General features: G+C 39.7%; 1 pseudogene; it reads left to right on the forward strand.

The window, feature by feature from the left end:
- The first annotated feature begins 253 nt into the window (after positions 1 to 253).
- LOC121519898 overlaps positions 254 to 19,060 on the forward strand; it is a 31,686-nt pseudogene continuing 12,879 nt past the window's right edge.

The following is a 19,060-nucleotide window of genomic DNA, read 5'->3' on the forward strand; positions in this document are numbered from 1 at the left end:
TAAAGGAGCAATGCTAATGCTGATATCCCTTTAAAACAAGAGCAAAAACCCATGCCGAAAGCTCCACTTGGCAGAGACAACGTTTTTGCATGTCTTCAGATAGGCTTTGGCATAAATTTTAGCCACTAGCATGCTTTGCTGTTCAAACACTCTATATATTGATCGGATTAGCAGTGGAGCTGCCCATGTCAGCTACCTCATTTTGTCTTGTTACTGTGATTGGCCTGTTATATGACAGAATGACTGACTGATCAAAAACCTGCCAAATTGTTGTGTGGTCCATCAGGATGACTTCTTCAAGCCCCATGATCAGATTGAAGTTGGTAAAGATGGCTTTAAGCAGTATGATGTCATCACTGCTCTTGACATGGATGCCATGAAGAGTACGATCTATGCGTGGTTGGAGAACCTGGTGAAGTTTGAGAAATCTCATGGTGTTAAAAACACCCTGGACACTGAGATCATCCCAAAGTCTGACACTGAGGAGGGGGGAGACTCACATCCTTATTGTAGAAGGCTTTCTGCTTTACAATTACCAACCTTTGATCGACGTGCTAAATCAACGTTACTTTATTTCCATCCCATACGAAGAATGCAAAAAAAAAAAAAAAAAAAAGAAGACGAGGTGCTCTAGGAAGTACAAGGTGCCAGATCCACCCGGCCTGTTCGATGGCCATGTCTGGTCCATGTATTTGAAACAAAAATGGGAAATTTCCCTGATGAATGTGAAATATGTCCATGCAATGGATGTCAGATTATTTTTCTCTTTAAAAAAAAAAAAAAAAAAGACTTATATTTTGAATTTTAAGGTACTAATCACAACCCACCTAAAACAGAACCAAGAGGGCACTTTCCAAAGAGGCCTGAGGCTAGATCTGGAACAGCCACCTGGATATAAACTGCCTCTTCAAGATATACAATTGCCAGAGAGAGAAAGTCCTAAAGAAGAAGGGCAGGGGTGGTTTCTGTGGTAGTTCATTTCATAGAAATCTCATACAGAATGTGAACTCTAAAAGTTCAAAATCTAGTCAGTTCATCCTTGAGTCGGAGTGGATGTTTGTGTAAACTTTAAAGAAAATCACTCAAAGTGTTTTTGAGGTGTCGTGTTCACAAAAAAAGGGCTTGACAATCAGAAACATAATGCCTCTGACCTTAGCTATCACCAGCATGGAGGCATTAAAGTAATAAGATAATAGGACAATGAAAATAAGCCAAAGAAAGTAAGAAGAGCTCATATGACTATATTTTATTCAAATTAGAGAACCACTTACAAGCTTACAAGTCAAAAAATTACAGTGAATCTCCTGAGATTTTCCTATTTTCTTACTTTTCCTGCCAAAACCCAGCACAGAGGTTGGATTACTTGGCCTTTCATAAACATTGGTGTCTCATTTTCTCCATGATGAAACTGGTGTTGTCATTAATAAATATTTAAGCCGCTGTCATGAAAACAAGTGTGCATTATGTCTGTGTCAGGCCTGAGAGTGTTTCGTCACTGTGGTGAGGATTTTGGACACATCAGCTCTGCCTCATGTGGCACACTCCACTAACGTCCATGGAAAAAGTGTGTGAGTGTGAGAAGTAGTGGCGGGCCTGCACGGGACGTCCTGCCCGAGCCCGAGTCGAGGAGAGTTTGAGAGTGAGTGGGATCCTGCTCCATGCTTATATACCCCAGTTATTTTTAAACTCCCACCCCTTTGCTTATTACAGAGTCGCCCCCCCCCCCTCGACCACTCAGGAAGCACGTTTGGCTCCTTTTCCTGCTCACATGCGGCCAGATTCAAACAGAATCAAAGAAAGATAGCATTGAGGCTCTCCAACCCCCCTGTTGGAAAAAGAAGGGGGGAGCGGGACAAGGTGGGGAGAGAAATGTTCAGCAGAAAAGTTTGGCACGCGCCATCAGCTTGACGTTCAAAGCGCTGGCTCTTGTCCCACTCCAATTTCAGAAAACCTCAAACATTTGTTAAAATAACAGCACACGGACAGGGCAGACAGGCCGGAATTTTTTACCTGAAGCACAGCATTCAGCCAGGTTTCTGTGAATTAGCATAACCAAAGATCAGTTGAGTTTCACTGTTAAAGATAACTGTCACCAAACAGAGCTGCCAGTAACCCACAGAGGATTCTCACTAATTGTGCTGAGCTCATTTGAATAACGTGTTGAATGACACTGCCTGGTTGTTTACATTGTTAAGCTGTAGAAGAATACAAGATGGTAACTAAAGAGGCGCAAATTTAACTCTTTACAGTTCTGGCATCAGACAAAGAGTATTTTATAGTGTTTTTGTCATTAATTATGTAAAGATACACCAAAAAACAACTTTTATGGAGTATTTTACTTATATTAATGGATATAAAGATTTATAAACGGCTGAGTCTCAAACTCAGACATGTTAAGTCTATCTATATAGTTTATATATAATTGCTAATAATCAAATTTGTTACGGAGAAATTCAATAGGATTTTACTTTGCTCTATGTCTGTAGATGTTAACAATTAGTCAAATCTGCTTGCTATATACATAAATATCAGAAGTGCATCTCCTCGTCCTTGTCTCTTGTTTTCAGAACAGGCATGAAAAATACCCCCTCTTCTGCCTATCTTATTTAGCATCCCTTAATATCTCCTCTTTTTATCTTTCGCTTTACAATAAAACAGTTTAATCAACTGCTCACAGTGTTCATTAGCTCCATCATAATCTGCTTGGTTTTAGTCGCCATGTTGTCTTGAACACAAACAAGCAGACAACGTGAGGGGACTGGAAACTGGCAGTTTTACTAGCACGTTGTAAAGAAACAGGATTAATTTCTTTCTTACATACATGTAATAATGCTCTAGCTCCACTGAGTATGGAAAACAGGAACTCTTTCCATTGTAGTTTCACTGTTAAAGAGCACCAAAAACTGGAATAGTCCATGAAGTTAAGCTTTTGTACATTTACCAAAGGTAGGATGTGTAGCAAGATAGTTAAACAAGTCTATTCAGTGTTAGCTAAGTTTTGTCTGCTCTAGCTAGCAAACACTATTACTATTTTATACAAACAGATTTGATATATGTGAAACACTTTTGTTAATTCTGATGCAGTTCAAATACACTACAAACTAAAAAAATGAAAATAAAGTTTAGATTCACAAATGTTAGAAGGACTGATGTTTTTAGCAGCATTGTTGTATTAGCCAGATTTGGTTTTAGCTATGTGGGCTAAAAGCTAGCGGCCGTTGTTACATGATATCAGGCGATAGACTTAGCCAATATAAAACACATTTAAGTAAATTGTCATACAGTAAACAAACTATAAAACTGCAAAAATGACAACCAAGTTCAGCTTTTATGTTACAAGAGACTTATTTCTGGCTACATGTTGTACTGGCCCACTTAACTTAGCTAGGTGGACACAAACACAAATAATGTCCCTTTATCTTTTTATTCATGAGGATAGATGGATGCAAGCACTTCCCTGCTTATCATCTTTCAGAAACAATAAAAACGTTTTATCGTCCTTTTCAAGGTAGGCTATTTCTTGCTGTATTGTTGTGTCAATGTTAGGACTGGAGGAAACTTACGGACAGTCTGTTACTGATAGGTACAATTCTGTGGAGAAATTCTCCAGGTCATAAACCTGCTTCTACACAAATAAAAAAGGTGAGCATTTGGAAAACAAAGGGTTCATACCAGCCCCTGCTGTGCTCCACAGTACCTCTGCTTTAAAACAGCCAGCGTCTGGCTTCAACAGAACCCAAACATGTGTCTCGACAACCAATGTAGCTTTCAGCAAGTGTTATGGAAACCCACCTTTTAAAAATATGCAGCTCACTCGGGCTAACATGGCAGGAATAATGGCTACATGTGGATATAATTGAGCCAGAAGAGCACCGGGGGGATGGGCCTCAATTTATTAGCTGTTAACACCAGGAATCATACCGGTCCCACTCGTCATACCACACACACATGGCTTCACTGGCTATGAAAATGTTGTTTTTTCCCTCCAAAGTGCTAAGAAAGGTGCTTTCTATTTGATAAATGAGAATAGACAGGCTCTCGGGATCTAGAAGTGGGCTGCTACGAGAAAGACTGGAACGTTTCAGACTTGTCTTTGGTCACACGATGATTCAAGGTGCAGGCCATGGCTCAGGGATACTTATGAAATACAGAACATTTCCCAATTGGAAGGGCTTTTTTTCTTCTAACTTCATAAGTAGAACTCTAGTTTGATACTCTCATTTGCTTTCTTAGATTATAAAGACCAATACCACTGCTTTGTTTTCAGGGTAGACTTGTGTAGACTTATGGGCCATTTCTACCTGTGGTACTGGCTTGGCTTGGCTTGAATCTACTTGCTTTTTGAACCAGTCACTTTATTTTCCATTTAAAACATTCAGAGGTGAGTGTGTAACGATGGATGCTTTGTACCCTAAATGATTGCCATTTTGGTAATGTAACAGATGTTGCACTGTTAGCATGCAAATGTCCTAGCTAATGTTAGCATCCTTTAGCTAGTTAATGTGTTATTAGTAACAGCAGCACATTTCAATCAAGACAAAGGCATTTAAGTGTACTGTAATACAATATACCTAAACAAGTACTCAATTTACCGACAAACCAAGTCTCCTCATGTCACATTTTAATTTTCGCTTATCATGCTTAGTTTGCCAAAAGTGATGAGAAACAAACAAAAACAAACACAGAACCACCAAGTAGAGTTGAACTCAAACCACATTGTGGAAAAGCACAAAGAAAAAGAAACAGGAAGCCAAGATGTCAAATTTCAAGCTAGCTTTTCTACTTTTTAAATATACTGTTATGATTAGTAATACAGTTTTACTCCGCCGCTTTGGTACATTTCTTGAATCATCCTCGACATTTGCAAAACAGTAATTGCATTTCTCAAAACAATTCGTACAAATAGCAAAACACCATGGATTATCTGCAAAAGCCAGCCTCTTGCTCAAAATCCTTAGTTCATCTCTCAAAAGTAAATATCTGTGCCAAAGAACATGTCAGAATGACAAGTGCTTGTGTCATTGTTTACAGATAAGACAGTCAGATTGCCTAGTCATGTATTGCTTAGTCAGTATAACAGTGTATTCTGGAGGGGATGTTCTGATGTAAACTAGGGCTAAAGTTTTGATGACACTTATTGTAAATTGTAAGTTACACCTCAGTGTATGTGGGAGATTGATTGCAAGAGACTGGAAAGATTCACATTTACGCTTTTACTGTTTGTACTGTAATTTGTTGACAGACTGTCATTGCGATACAGAAAGGAAAAGACAGCACTGCATAGCACAAAGAAAAAAACCCCAAAAAACAAAAGTAGAAATGTGAACATAGGACAATCTTCTTAGAGAAAACTGTACATGTACTCCTGTAGGAATTACAGTGCAGTCTTCCTTCACCCCCTGACGTTCCTGTCTGTTGGGCCACAAATTCTCATCCACATCACAACAAATATCTTCTCCTGCGATGCAGCGTGGAAGGAATCTTTTAGAGTGTCTTATCCAGCCTCTGCAGGTATCTGCTGTGACGTCATCACACGCTGCACCCATGGCAGCCAGAAGGGTCATCTGTGTATGTGGCTGGCGATCATATTCTTTCCATCTCCATGCAGAGAAAATTCCTCAATCATCAAATTCTCCTCAGTCAAATTCCTTGATCATTGGTTGATCTAATGCTTCACACATTTCCCTTTGTTAGAGAAAGTCAAGATTCACCTGGGAGCAATTTACCAATTCAGGACAGACTTAGGAAAAAAAGTCTAATGGAAATGTATAGAAATACGCTTGACATATCATGACACCATGTTCAACTATTTTGCATGTAAAGACTTATGAGATGAACTAATGCCCAAATGTTGTGGGAGGTGAGACTATTCAGCAGAGACCCATTATAATACATTTTGTTCAACATGACATAAGCAACTGATAATGTAGGAAACGGCAGAGAATTGGTACATAGATGTACCAAAGCATTTGCAACTTGTTCAAAGAAATGAGGAGCTGCTTTTTTGATGTGTAAAAGTGACACAATGATGTGAAGACTGAACAAGTAGTTTCGAGAATTTCAATTCTGATCTGAGAAATGTACCAAAGCGACTGAGAAAAACTGTAAAACAAACAGGAAATAAACAGCATTGAAAATTATTTAATTTTCTGTTTACTCTTCCAGGCTAGCTGTTTCCTGAAACTTTTCGCTAAATTAATGCTACGAAGTTTAGGGCAAAAAAAAACTGAGTAGGCTTAGAGGTGCTAACCTTCTCATCTAACCTTCTGGAAAGAAAAATAAGACAGTGACCTACAATGTTGTAGTTCTGTTTCCTTAACAACTTAGGTTAATATACTGTTTTATCCTGGAAACCACTAACTTATTAGTGCTGAGTGTAAACAGTAGAGGTTAAGCTAGCTCTAGCTAGCAGCCCCTATCCTTTGCTAAAAATGTGTTTCTATCCCATCTTATGCTTTTGAAGAAATTAAGTATGGACCCAAGATCTTGGGATTGAAATGTGAAGATGCCCAGTAGATGTTTTTTGTTTTTCTAAGATCAAAGAATACATTGGAAGATATTTAGTTTTGAAGCAGTTAGACTGGGTGCCTCCATGCTAACTTTAGTTAATGGATGATGCCAAATACTCAGATATCCTGCTGTGCCTTTTTGGAAAAAAGTGAACAACTGTGCTTCAAAAATGCGTAACTTCTCCTTTTTAAAACTTGTAATCTAACTAGTTTTGTTCAGATAAGAGTTTAAGTCATTTTAAAGCCTTTTCTTTTGCTCTGATTTGTGATTCTTCTAATGTCAGCAGGTTAACTCAACTGTTTCACTTTCAGAAAGATGACACTGTACAAAGCAGAGTCTATCCTGCTGAAAGCTGGAGGAGGCCTGTGTTTTTCTCCTCTGTGTGGTACAACAGCCTCAGACCTGCGCGCATTTGAACATGCCGAACTAAACTGTGCCAGCTGTTCAAATAGCATAACCCCGGCCTCGACACAGGTTCCCCATTGAAGCCACGCTCCGCTTGATGGAGTGATCCAGCCTGCAGTGCACTTTATAGTGTACACACCTCGAAATGGCGACATTTGTAAAAAGGCTAATAAAAACATTCCTCCAGCAAGGAATGCACCAGGTATTTCCTCTCCTACACCTGGTTACTATTCCTTGAGTGCACTCGTCTGTTTTCACAGAACCACAGTCTTTCAGAGAGTGGATATTGATCCTGTACTCGTGAATGGTGTTGTGTTTTCTTAAATGGATGACATTGAAAACACGTGAGGCCAAAGCTTGACGCCATTTCCTCACAAACTGTTATGAGCTTATCGGTGAGGTTCTGGGGAAATTAGTGAGTATGAGTGAAATGGTGAAATGAATGGACGTAAAGAGTGAGTAAAGGTCACTGTGTATGGAAATAGGTGGGAGGCTGTTCTCAGCTCTTGTGTCATGACTAGGGGTCAAAAGGTCTGGATTTGTCAGTGTGAGTAAAGGCAGAGGTGAACGTGACAAGCTTCTCAGTCCCAAGGTAGGGCATTGAAGGTTGTCAGTTGTTGATTCGTAATTTTTTTTTAAAGGGATGGTTTGCAGATATCTCCTGCTTCTGCTACCAAATACCTTATTTCAGGGTTTTTATCTTTATATATAAAATCTAGATGGAATGACACAATAAAAACATTCTTGCTAGACGTAATTTGGTCACCTGTATCTTAAGGTCTGAGTATATTTTCTTTTAAGTCATTTTTTTTTTTAATCTCAATTAACTCCAGATGGAAATATAAGTGTATTTATTTGGTAAAAGTAGCAATATATTCACTATCTAGTTGTTGTTTTTAGCCCTTTACACATTGCTGGTTGAAGATGGGATATTTAGTGGTGAAATAGTGGGGTGGAGTCCTCCTACAACTGATCAGCCATGGACTGATGTCATGGGGGAAGACAATGGTAATATACAACATAAAGTTAAAGGTTAAAACAGAGGAAAAGGACCCAACTGCAAAAGTAAGACACGTGTGTTTATATAACAAAAGTCAAAGTGACAAAAATAACAAAAAAATGTACTTACTACACAATCACAGTGGAGGGAAACACAAGGAAGTAAAACGTATGAAACATGACAGACGAGGATTACAACACTAAAAAAGAAATTCAAGAAACTCACAACACTGTGAGAGAAAGATGACAAAAGAACCCATTAAATACTAGAAACACAGAGAAAATTGGAAAACAAGAGGGTTAAATGACAGCATAAAAACATAGAAACACACAAGGAACACAAGGAGGGGAGAATGCCTGCAAGACAATAAAACAGGAAACAAATCTAACTCAGAAACACAAGACATTAAAAATCAACACCGTGACAGCTGAAGCTAGCGCAGGTACCAGATCTTTACGGGGTCCTGTATCAGTGACGCTGTAATATAATTGGCTTTATGCTGGTATGATGACGTGGCACATTGTGATTGGCTGTAAGTCGGTGTATTTTTAGAAGTGGTTTGTGAAACCTCACGAATTGTGACATGGAACGGAATGTAGCCAATCAAGAACCGAGCTGACTGAGGAACAAGGAAGGAGGCGTAAATAAAAACAAGCATGGCTGACCTGCTGAAGCATCATTTAGATTTATTTAGCTAAGCTACGTGTAGGCTTTAGTGTTACTAGGCTAATAACACCAGACATTAGCATCATTTGACAACAACTCATCCCTAGCTTGCCCAGTAGAAAAAAAGTCAGTGTTCGCACTGTCTCCAGGATTTTCTCCACAGGCTTTTCCTTTTTCAGTTCGGGATTTTCCATTCAAAATCGTCCCAAGAACACCATCATTCCCTCTTCTTGTATGTCCTCTTCCATGTTGCGTGTTGTTTTGTCCGGTTGTTGCTATGTTTCTTCTTCTTTTTTGTTAGATCACGTGTGATCACGCGAGATTTCTGGCTTGGAGGACGAGATTCTAGATCGGTGGTGGGACAGAATCATGATGTGTGTGGTGTGCTGTTTTGAGATTATCGGAGCACACCGCACACAGTACTATCAAAACTGTTCAATGCCTGATTTTTTATCTTCATGTGTGGGGTCTCTAACAGATAAAAACTCTCTTAAGATTTAGAAAATCCTTGTGTGTGCCCCGCTTTGGCAGTTTTGATCAGATCTGGATTGCATTTCTTTATTAAAACATGAGCAAAGAACCACACTGTAAGCTCTTCTTGGCAGGGAAGATGTTTTTGCTCTACTGATTTCAGCATGAGTTTTATCCAACAACAAGACACACCACTGGTAAACCACAACACCACCTTCCTGCTGATCCCACATTACTTACTGGAATGTGCATGCCTGGAGCCGGTGTTAATTTTGACAGCTATTTTTAATTTTAGTTTTAGTCTTAGTCATTTGACTGCATGTCTTTTAGTTTTAGTCACACTTTAGTCTAGTTTTAGTCTATGAAAACTCAAAAACATTTTAGTCTAGTTTTAGTCCATAAAAAGTTCTCACATTTTAGTCTTAACTTTTGGTCAGAGCATTTATTTTCTTGCCTAAATCTGGTACCAAGTCATGGTAGTGTGCTCTAGGCACTCTACCAGACCGGGGGTCCCTGCTTTCTACAGCTGAGAGGCAGAATAGATACAGATGTATTGTTTTTTTTTTTTACAGATTTACCCACAGAGGAGAAATATCATGAATATTGAATGTCCGATGAAAACTACACTACATTTTAGTGTAGTTTTAGTCATCTTGATGGAAACTAGACTTACTTTTTTCCAGTTTTAGTCATCAAAGATCTATTATTATTAGTCTTAGTCTAGTTTTTGTCATGAAAGAAAAGGCTGTTGACAAACATTTTTAGTCATAGTTTTAGTCGACTAAATTAACACTGCCTACAACCTCATTTTGTCTTGTTGCTCTAATTGCCCCATTATGAATGTGACAAATAGAACTTTTGTCTAATCATTTTACGAGATTTTTTTTCTTTTTTTTTTGTAAAGTCCTGACAAAACATTTTGTAGAGGAAGGTTTCTACCAAAGAAAATGTGAAATACATCCCATGTACTTGTGTTTGATGCTGGGCCAGTGGTAAAAGCAGAAAACAGCAGTCTGCTGCAGCAGCAAGAGAACAAGGTGTGAACAGAAACAGGAAAAATCTAACGGCATCTAAATAATGATCTGAAACTTGCAGAAAAGCTTCATAAAGCTGAGGGGAGCTGCTGATTCAGGTGATGACTCTCATGTTAAAGCTTTGCCACAGCTGCAATAATATGGCTTTTAAATGAGTTTAGTCATGCTAGAACATAATAGGCGGCCACTTTTTAACCACTTTTCTCTCTTTTAGGCTTTCACCATGCATTTAAAGAAAGCAGGATATGGTTTGAATATGGAGTGCTGGTTCGGTTGAAAATAATCCTCAGTTATGGACAAGTGACCGGCAGTGGAGGGCAGTTATCTTTAAGTCTGCCACAACAATCACCAAAGGCTGAGAGCCGAATTAATCTATTATAGCTCAAAGATGCACAAACTCCATAAGGCAAAAACTGAAAGAGCCACACAGCTGCACAGGAACTGCACATTGTGGACATTGCTGAGCAAAATGGAAAGATGACAGTTTAAACCTTTTTACCCCTTTGGGGACTCTGCTTGTGGGACTTATAGTCCAGATTTTATGGTATATTTCAAGGCTCCTTGGGGCATGGAGCCCTAGGCAGATTTCTACCATGCCTTGTGGTGAAACAGTCAAATTAACAAGACCTTTATTTGAAGAAAGTCTTTTTAAAATATGTCATGTTGCAGGTTTTAGTAAGAACAAATCCACGCAGGTGATGACTTTTCCCTTCCTTGTCTCAAGGCCAGGATGAGCCAGGGGTCTGCCTTAAAGCCGTCCGACACTCTCTTAGTCAATAACTCATCAGACCCTGGCGCTCAGAGGTCAGACAGGTTCTCCGGCACATTTTAGATGCTATCTCAAAGGAGCTCAGGGACATTAACCCAGAGTTAAACTGTCATAAAACACCCTGCTTTCTAAGGGGGGTGAGGGGTGAGAAAGATGCTGACAGATACTGTCTCGTGTAGTTTCCTTATTGATGACTCAGGAAAACAGCAGTTAAATAGTGAGATTGTGAGAAATATCATCCTTTAAATGTTGGTTTCAGATTGAGAAAAACACAGCTGGTGTAGTGATTTATGGGTGTAACCCGTACTAAATCAATGTATTTCTACTTTGGACAGTTAGAACAGTTGGAGGGAGTGTTCAGGTGCTGAGGGTGTATCTACAGCTGAGTAATTTAGATTTTTGGGTTTGGTTCCATAAAGACAGAGAAGATAACACTCTGTGGTTGACAAACAAACGAGATCCGGTGCGTACCGACCATTTGGCACGCGTTGCATTCAGGTTCTGATGTGTCCCTCTTTCACTCTTAGCCTGCTGACAGGAACTGGTGTTTGTAGTGTGGTTTAACCAGGTGGGTCTGCAATGCAAAATATTCAGCTCATCATGTGTGAAGTGTGCTACCTCAACGGAGAGAGTGGTTTGCAGAGCCGCACGTCGGTTTCCTCTCCGACTTTCAGCAGTTTCTTTTGTGGCTGTGTGCAATCCACTGATACAAACTGATAGTCAACAGCAGGGGAACCAAGGCATGACCAACAATTATATGATATTTTTCTGTAAAAAAACCCCCCAAAACAATTCCTTGTCACAAAACCATAATTATAAACTTTGATGTGATTCTTGTAAAGATCAAATCATATTGACAACGGTTTTCTACCAAAGCAACATCAGTAGAAGTCTAAACACACAATTTTGGGCCATTTTTTTTCATTTTTATACATCAAAAACTGCAGAAAAACTCCTAAAAACGGTGGCCAATACTGAAGTGTCCAAAAATCTCTTTAACAAGGCCAGCTATAAGATGGGATAAATGGCAGCTTTCAAAAACTGGTGGAAAAAGTGGTAAAAATTGGTCACAGCATGGCAAAAAATGGGTTAAAAGGGACAAAATGGCACAACAGCAGCAAATATGGGCTAAGAAAAGACAAGAAGGGGCAATAATAGGCAGGGGAAAATTGTGGAAAGCAGTAAAAAGTGGCAAATGAGGATTGTTGGGGTAAAAAGGGTTAAAAGACAATAACGGAACAGCTGCAAAAAATGGGCTAAGAAGGGCAAAAAGGGGTGAATATAGGTGGGGAAAATTTGGTGGAAAGCAGTTGATTAGGGGCAAAAATGGCTGAAAAAGAGAGAAAAAATGGCATTACAGTGGCAAAAATGGGCTTAGAAAGGCAAAAAGAGGCAAACATTGGTAGGAGAAAATGATGGAAAAACAGTTAAAAAGTGCCTTAAAAGAATTCAAAACAAATGTGGCAACAGTGGGTTAAAATGTGCAACAATGGGATAAAATCGGCAAAAATGGGCCAAGAAAAGGCAAAAAGGGTTAAACATGGGTGGGAAAAATGGTTAAATGTAGTTAAAAAAAGGCACACGTGGGATACATGCCATAAAAAGTCAAAACAGTTGCAAAAAAATGGGTTAAAGGGCAAAAATGGAATAACAGTGGCAAAAATAGGCTAAAAAAGTGGAGGGGGGTAAATATAGGTGGGAAAAATTTGGTGGAAAGCAGTTGAATAAGGACAAAAAATGGCTTAAAAAAAGAGGAAAATGGCATTACAGTGGCAAAAATGGTCTAAGAAAGGCCAAAGGGGGCAAACATGGTTGGCAGAAAATGGTGAAAAGCAGTTAAAAAGTGCCTAAAAAGGATTAAATGTGGCAAAAATAGGCAAAAAGCAGCAACAGTGGGTTATAAGAGGCAAAGAATTGGATAATGGCAGCAAACATGGGCTAAGAAAAGTGAAAAAGGGTTAAATATGGATGGGAAAAAATTGTGAAAAGCGGCAAAAAAGTGCCTTAAAGGATTGAATAGTGGCAAGAATGGATTACAGAGGCAAAAATATGAAAAACAGGCAAAAACAGACAGAAACAGTGATGGAAAGGGGTCTAAAAGTGGGATGAATATGTTAGTCGAACATCAGAACCCAGTAATAGCTTGACACCCTTTTCAACTCCAAAATGAATGAACTGTTAACCAGGGTGTTAGTGCTAATACTACTGATCCAACACACATGCACTGACATCATCAATACATGACAACTGGGTAGAGCCCATTCTCTGAGTTTTTAGGGGCCCAGCCAACTCCATGGACAGGCCTGCTCCTAAATCCAAAGATCAAATCTAAATTACTGGGGCACAGATAGCCCAGCGGTTTGGTTGCACCCTACAAAGCAGGGATGTGTGAATGTGAATTCACTGTAATTTCATAACTTTCCAACTTTCCAGGACTCTCTAAGTAAAGCACAAAGATGTTGCACACAGAGCTACTGGTTGCCCACTTTGTTTTCTGTGGTACACCTCTGATCACTCCTTCAAACCTGAGTTCTGAGTAAAATAAAAAGAAATTATAATGTAACAGAGGATTATTAGTTGTGCTGAAACTATATAAATATAAAGAAAACATCAACACTGCATGAACAAGACGGTCCAAACTTTATTTAGCCATTGCTGTCAACTCCTCCACAGACCAGATCACACTGCTCTTAGACAATGCAGTAAACAGTAACATCTGACTTTATGAGAAATCTGTCAATGAGTCTGCAGTAACAGTCATAACAGTGACACATTGTAAGCACTTAATTCTGCTGCTTTTTACTCATACACCTTCGCACGACCTGCTTACCTCACAGAGCCTATAAGAAGGATTCAACCCTTTAAAGGTTTTATCCTTTTATTGATTTTATAAATGAAACGTGTCAATATAGTTTGGCCTTTTTGTCAAAGACAAAATTACAAGTTAACTTCCTTGATGTCAAAGTGAATCCTAATAAGTAATGTCAAATTAATAGAAATATGTAATGTAAAATAAACTACTGCATGAATACTCACCCCCTTTCAAGTCAATATTTAGTAGATGCACCTTTGGTTGCATTCACAGCACTGTCACATCTGGACACATCTAGACTGCAATTTTACTCCATTCTTCTTTGCAAAGCTTCTCAAGCTCTGACAGTTTGCAAGGGAATCAGGCATGAACATCCCTTTTCAGGTCCAGTCACAAATGTTCTATCGGATTGAGGCTTTGACTCGGCCACTCCAGAACATTCACCTTGTTGTTTTTAAACCATTTCTTTGTAGCTTGCGCTGTATGATTCAGGTCATTGTTTTGGTGGAATATAAATCTTCTTCCAAGCTGTAGTTCTCTTACATACTGAATAAGATTGTCCTTCAGCATTTTCCTATATTCATTTACCCTCTACCTTTACCAGCCTTTCAGGGCCAGCTGCTGAGAAGCATCCCCACAGCATGATGCTGCAACTGCTACCCATTCAGGTAAAATAAGATATCTCAAGAACGCATTGACGGATTTTCATCAAAAGTTCATCAAACTTTTTGCACTAATGTCCACTGTGACCCGAGACTAAACAAATTTGATTTTGGAAGCAACAGGTCAAAGGTCATGTGCATACACTGATTATAACATTTCTACCACAGAAAACACCACAGCCCCAATTCTTGACCCACTACTATAGTTCCCCTGGTCAGCAAGTGCAATCTTCTAGTTGGCATAAACCCTCTGTAGGATGACTGACTCAGTGGGTAGAGTTGGTTGTCTCTCAACTGGAACTTTTGGAGTTATAACCCCAATTTATACAGTCCTAAGTCTTTGTTTCCTTGGACATTTATGCCCAAATTTCTCCCTCTGCTACATCAGTGGTGTATGAATGTGTCTGGGATTAGTCAACACGGATGGCCCCTCTATATAGCAGGTCTCGCCTTCATTGTGTGAATATTGAGTGAATAGGCATGAATGGTGTGACCTGTGATGTTAAAAGCACTTTGAGTAGTCATATGCATCATATTTTTATATATATCTATGAACAATACAATCTTATCCCTCATCTTATTTGAATATATGCATATACATCTCTAAAACTCCTTACATTTCCCAGCTCCATGGAGAGCTTGGGTATATTTAAACAGGACTGTGCTTTACCGCTGTAGTAGAGCTAAAACACCCACACATTGCACAACATAAAGTCAAAGAAAGCTTCAAAATCTCCTCCAAAATGTAGAGTGAGTCAAATTACTCCTGAGCCCACATACCTAGTTGATTTATTTACCACACCTGGCTTCAATAAACTGCACAAAGCGCAGGTTACTGGACTCTTTAACACTTCAACTGAGGTGTAATTAACCTGCTGTAATGGCTCAGGGGCCTCACCCGACTGGTTAACTTCAAACTCCCCCCCAGCTTCTTCCCCCTGCTCTTTAATAACCTGTATCTCTCGTATCATCTGTGCCTCCTCTCTTGCTTCCTGAATGAGGCCCACCATTGATCAGGCTGTAATTTATGGGCTCTCTGTAGGGGGAAAATAAACGGGGGCTGGTTCTTATCATAGCTGAAATGCAGAGGAGTGATGAATGAGGGGAAATTTAAGAAGATAACACAGTCTGACATCAAAATGACAATTATTACATGCCTATATATTCACCATGTATGCTCAGCTCAGGCCTCAGTGCATATTTTGGTAATAAGTCACAGCAGGGTCACGTCTATTTGTGAATGACCAGTGTTATTAGTACAAGGAGGGTCTGCTGACGTAACCGCACGGCAGTTCTGAATGACTGAGTCTCTTATTCATCAACCAACTGTTCCCAAAATATGCGATCAAGTTGTGCTTTCACATTTTATAGTGACTGTAACACACCACACACACCCAGTGCTTAGCAACAGCTGAGAGAGTGGGGAAAGCCTAAACAGAGCAACTCTTCTTCCTCAACATCTGAGACTGTGACACAGTCTCACAGGCTGTGTCACAAACCAAACACCCACTCATCACTCCCTTTTCTGTAGTGTTCACATTATTTAGGAAAAACAAAACCACACATACTGTTAGACATGACTACTCACTGAGCACCAGCACAGGTGTCAATGCTGTCAGAGTTCAAACACGCAGCAACACAAGCCAGGGTTTGGTAATAGAACCTCGTGCAACAGGGTGGTGGAGGTGTCACCTGGACAGTCCCCTAGGCCATGCTTACTCCCCACATCCACCCCTTACTCTGTCATAAAGGTGCAGACTTCATTTTTTATTGCCACATTATTTTTACATGCCCCCTAGATCTACGCAGGGCTGCCCACAAAATTGGCTGTGCCCATGAAGAACCCAGGGAAAAGGCTCTCCTCATTTGTAATTTACTGATGACATCAAAGCATGTGTGTTGGATCCAATCAGAAGCATTGTTGCTAGCGTGCTGGCTCCCTCCTTTTGGACCTGAAATGTGGGTCAAACTTACCAGTGAAATATTTAAACCCTTTTCAGCACGATTCTGTCAACTTGAGCTACTTCTTTTTTGCCACCTCTGAACAAATTTGACACTGTTTTGCAACTTAATTGCCACTTACAACCAATTTTTGCTGGTTTTTGTCTCTTTTTTTGCTACATTTAACCCAGTTTTGTTGTTTTATGCCTTTTATGACAATTTCACCTTTTTAGCCTCTTTTTGCCCTATTTCATTTCTTTCTACCACAGTTTTTTTCCAATTTGTGTCCCTTTTTGCCCATTCTTGCCACTGTTTTGCCATTTCAAACCTGCTTTTTGTCTGTTTTCACCACTTTCACCCCGTCCCTTTTCGCCCATGTTTGCCACTTCTTTTTGCTCGTTTTAACCCATTTTTGCCACTTTTCCTCCTACGGCAAAGCCTCTTTTCACAATTAAGTAAATATTCTCTATTAAAGTTGACCCAGTTTTTTCTGCTTTATATTCTGGCATCCTTACATTTGTTCACATCATGGCTTAGCTATAAAGTGTGACTTTATACAAGGTTTTAAATTGTTTAGTTCTATATGCCCGTCCACATTGTTATCATCACCAGCAAAAAAAGTAGTTCTGTTTCAAGAAAAGGGGTTTCAATTTTGAAAAAGGCAATATGATTATATTTTGTATATATGTAATTTAAAAATATAATTTTTGTTGCTTTGATTAGAGCGGTTTTTATTTAGGTCAAATAAAAATTATGGTTATCACAGCTTAACTTTATGGTGGACCATGATTTTGCTGACCTCCATGGGCCTCTCAGTTTGGCTGGGCTCCAGAAAGCGCTCCCTTTATCCCCCCTCATGGGCGGCATTGGTTATATGTAAGGATATCCAGAGCATGGCCTGCGCAGTGCTGTATTTCTATGCCAAAACCTGATTATCTGAACATACAGAATATAGCATCATGCTTGTCACTACAATTTTAAAACAGCTGATCCATTTAAAATCCTCTATTCTTTGTTAAAACAGAATCAAAATACATTTGCCACCAAAGATAAACTATCCTGTGTTTCATGCTCTACTTGTCATACCTAGTGGTAAATGGAATGGTTGTCGCCTGACTACTCAAAGTGCTTTTTCACCGCAGATCACATCTACCCATTTACACATTCACACACTGATGGCAGAGTTTGCTGTGGAGAACTGGCCTTTAGTATTAGCTAATCCCATTCAAACTTACCAATACCCATTTACACTGACAAAGCAGTTGGAGCAAACTGGTCTGCCTGATCGGCAGACAACAGACTCTATCTACTGAGCCACAGTCACCCTCAATGGATGAGAACTGCCCAACCAAAGGCACTTGCAAAAGTGTTGCCCCCAGTGTATGGTGGTACGTACTGCTTAAGTGGTGAGCATTGGTTGTGCACTTCTTTCTTTTCTAAATGCATTGTGGGATACAATGAGCATACTATATTGAATATAATATAAAAATTCCAACTCATAGGCCAATTTTTTTTTTTGGCTTGGTTGGTGTAGTGAGCATCCTTTTTGTAGAGGCTGGAGTCCTCAGCAGCATTTCGCCGTTTACTACAAAGATATGTGATGTCAGCTTACCTTCTACAACAGAAAAGCTGGACGGAGGATGGACAGAGCAGAAACATAGGGGTAGTGCAGGTGTAGTAGATTCATCTTCTAATCCCAACTTAAAGGAGTGCTTGAAAGCACATTGATCCATTTTTGTACATAAAGGCAGCATAAATGAGCCATATGATTTGCACATGCACATTGGTGTTCCACCCTGCCAGTGAAGATACTAGATGTGCTTGGGGTCCTGCATCTGCCAGTGATGTTATACAAAATGATATGCCATTCACTGGTATGATGGCATGACTCATTGCGATTGGCTATATTAGAGTCAAAGTCCTACTATATTTAAGTCAATAAAGATGGTTCTTTAAAAACCCTGACTTATAAAGTCATAGAACTTGTTTCTTAGTACGAGCAGTGTTGGCCTACTGGCAATTCTTAAATGACTACAATCTACAAAATGAACAGTATGACCACAGCACAAACCACCTAAATACCCCAGAGTCTAGACTGTGGAGCATAAATGAGCCTAAATGGGAATGTTAAGTATTCCATTCTCAAATGGCAAACAATATGTCAGCACCATTTGTCACTCTAGTTGCAGGTTTTGGTTCTGACCCTGTCACTGTTTGGAGCATAACTCTCTCTTCCGATGTTCTCTGTTTCCTCTGCAGCTTTAGTGCCAAATACCTGAAACCAAATTAAATGCTCCCAAAATTATATTTTACACAGCATTCACTCTATAATGCTTTCTGTAGCTAGTTTTGGATAATTTGGGACATACCCATAGGCCTCTTGAAGGGGTCAGAGGTCTAAGTGGCTGCTCCTCTGAGTCCATGACCTCTGAAGAGCTTAAGGTCTCCACCCTCTCAACCTTGACTGACCACTTAAAACTCACCTGAGCCCTCTCTTCAGCTCTTATCAGGCCCATCTTGTTTGTCAGAACCTGTTATTCACGTAACCTGCAGCCTGTCGCCGCTGACACTAACCTCACAGATAATGACTCCTGGCTCGATTAATTCCCACCTTGTGTTTCTTGCGGTGTAAGCCCCCACAGTTGTCAGCGTGCCCGGGCACTTCTCAGGTCGTGTACTTCAACCTGCGGCAGGCTGAGGGGATAAACACACTTGATCCATAAATGCATGTGTGCTCATTAGGAAGGAGAGCCCTGCAGCTCTGGGTGACATTCTTAAAAGCAGCTGCTC

The sequence above is a fragment of the Cheilinus undulatus genome, linkage group 13 (assembly GCF_018320785.1).
Source record: "Cheilinus undulatus linkage group 13, ASM1832078v1, whole genome shotgun sequence".
Lineage (NCBI taxonomy): Eukaryota > Metazoa > Chordata > Actinopteri > Labriformes > Labridae > Cheilinus > Cheilinus undulatus.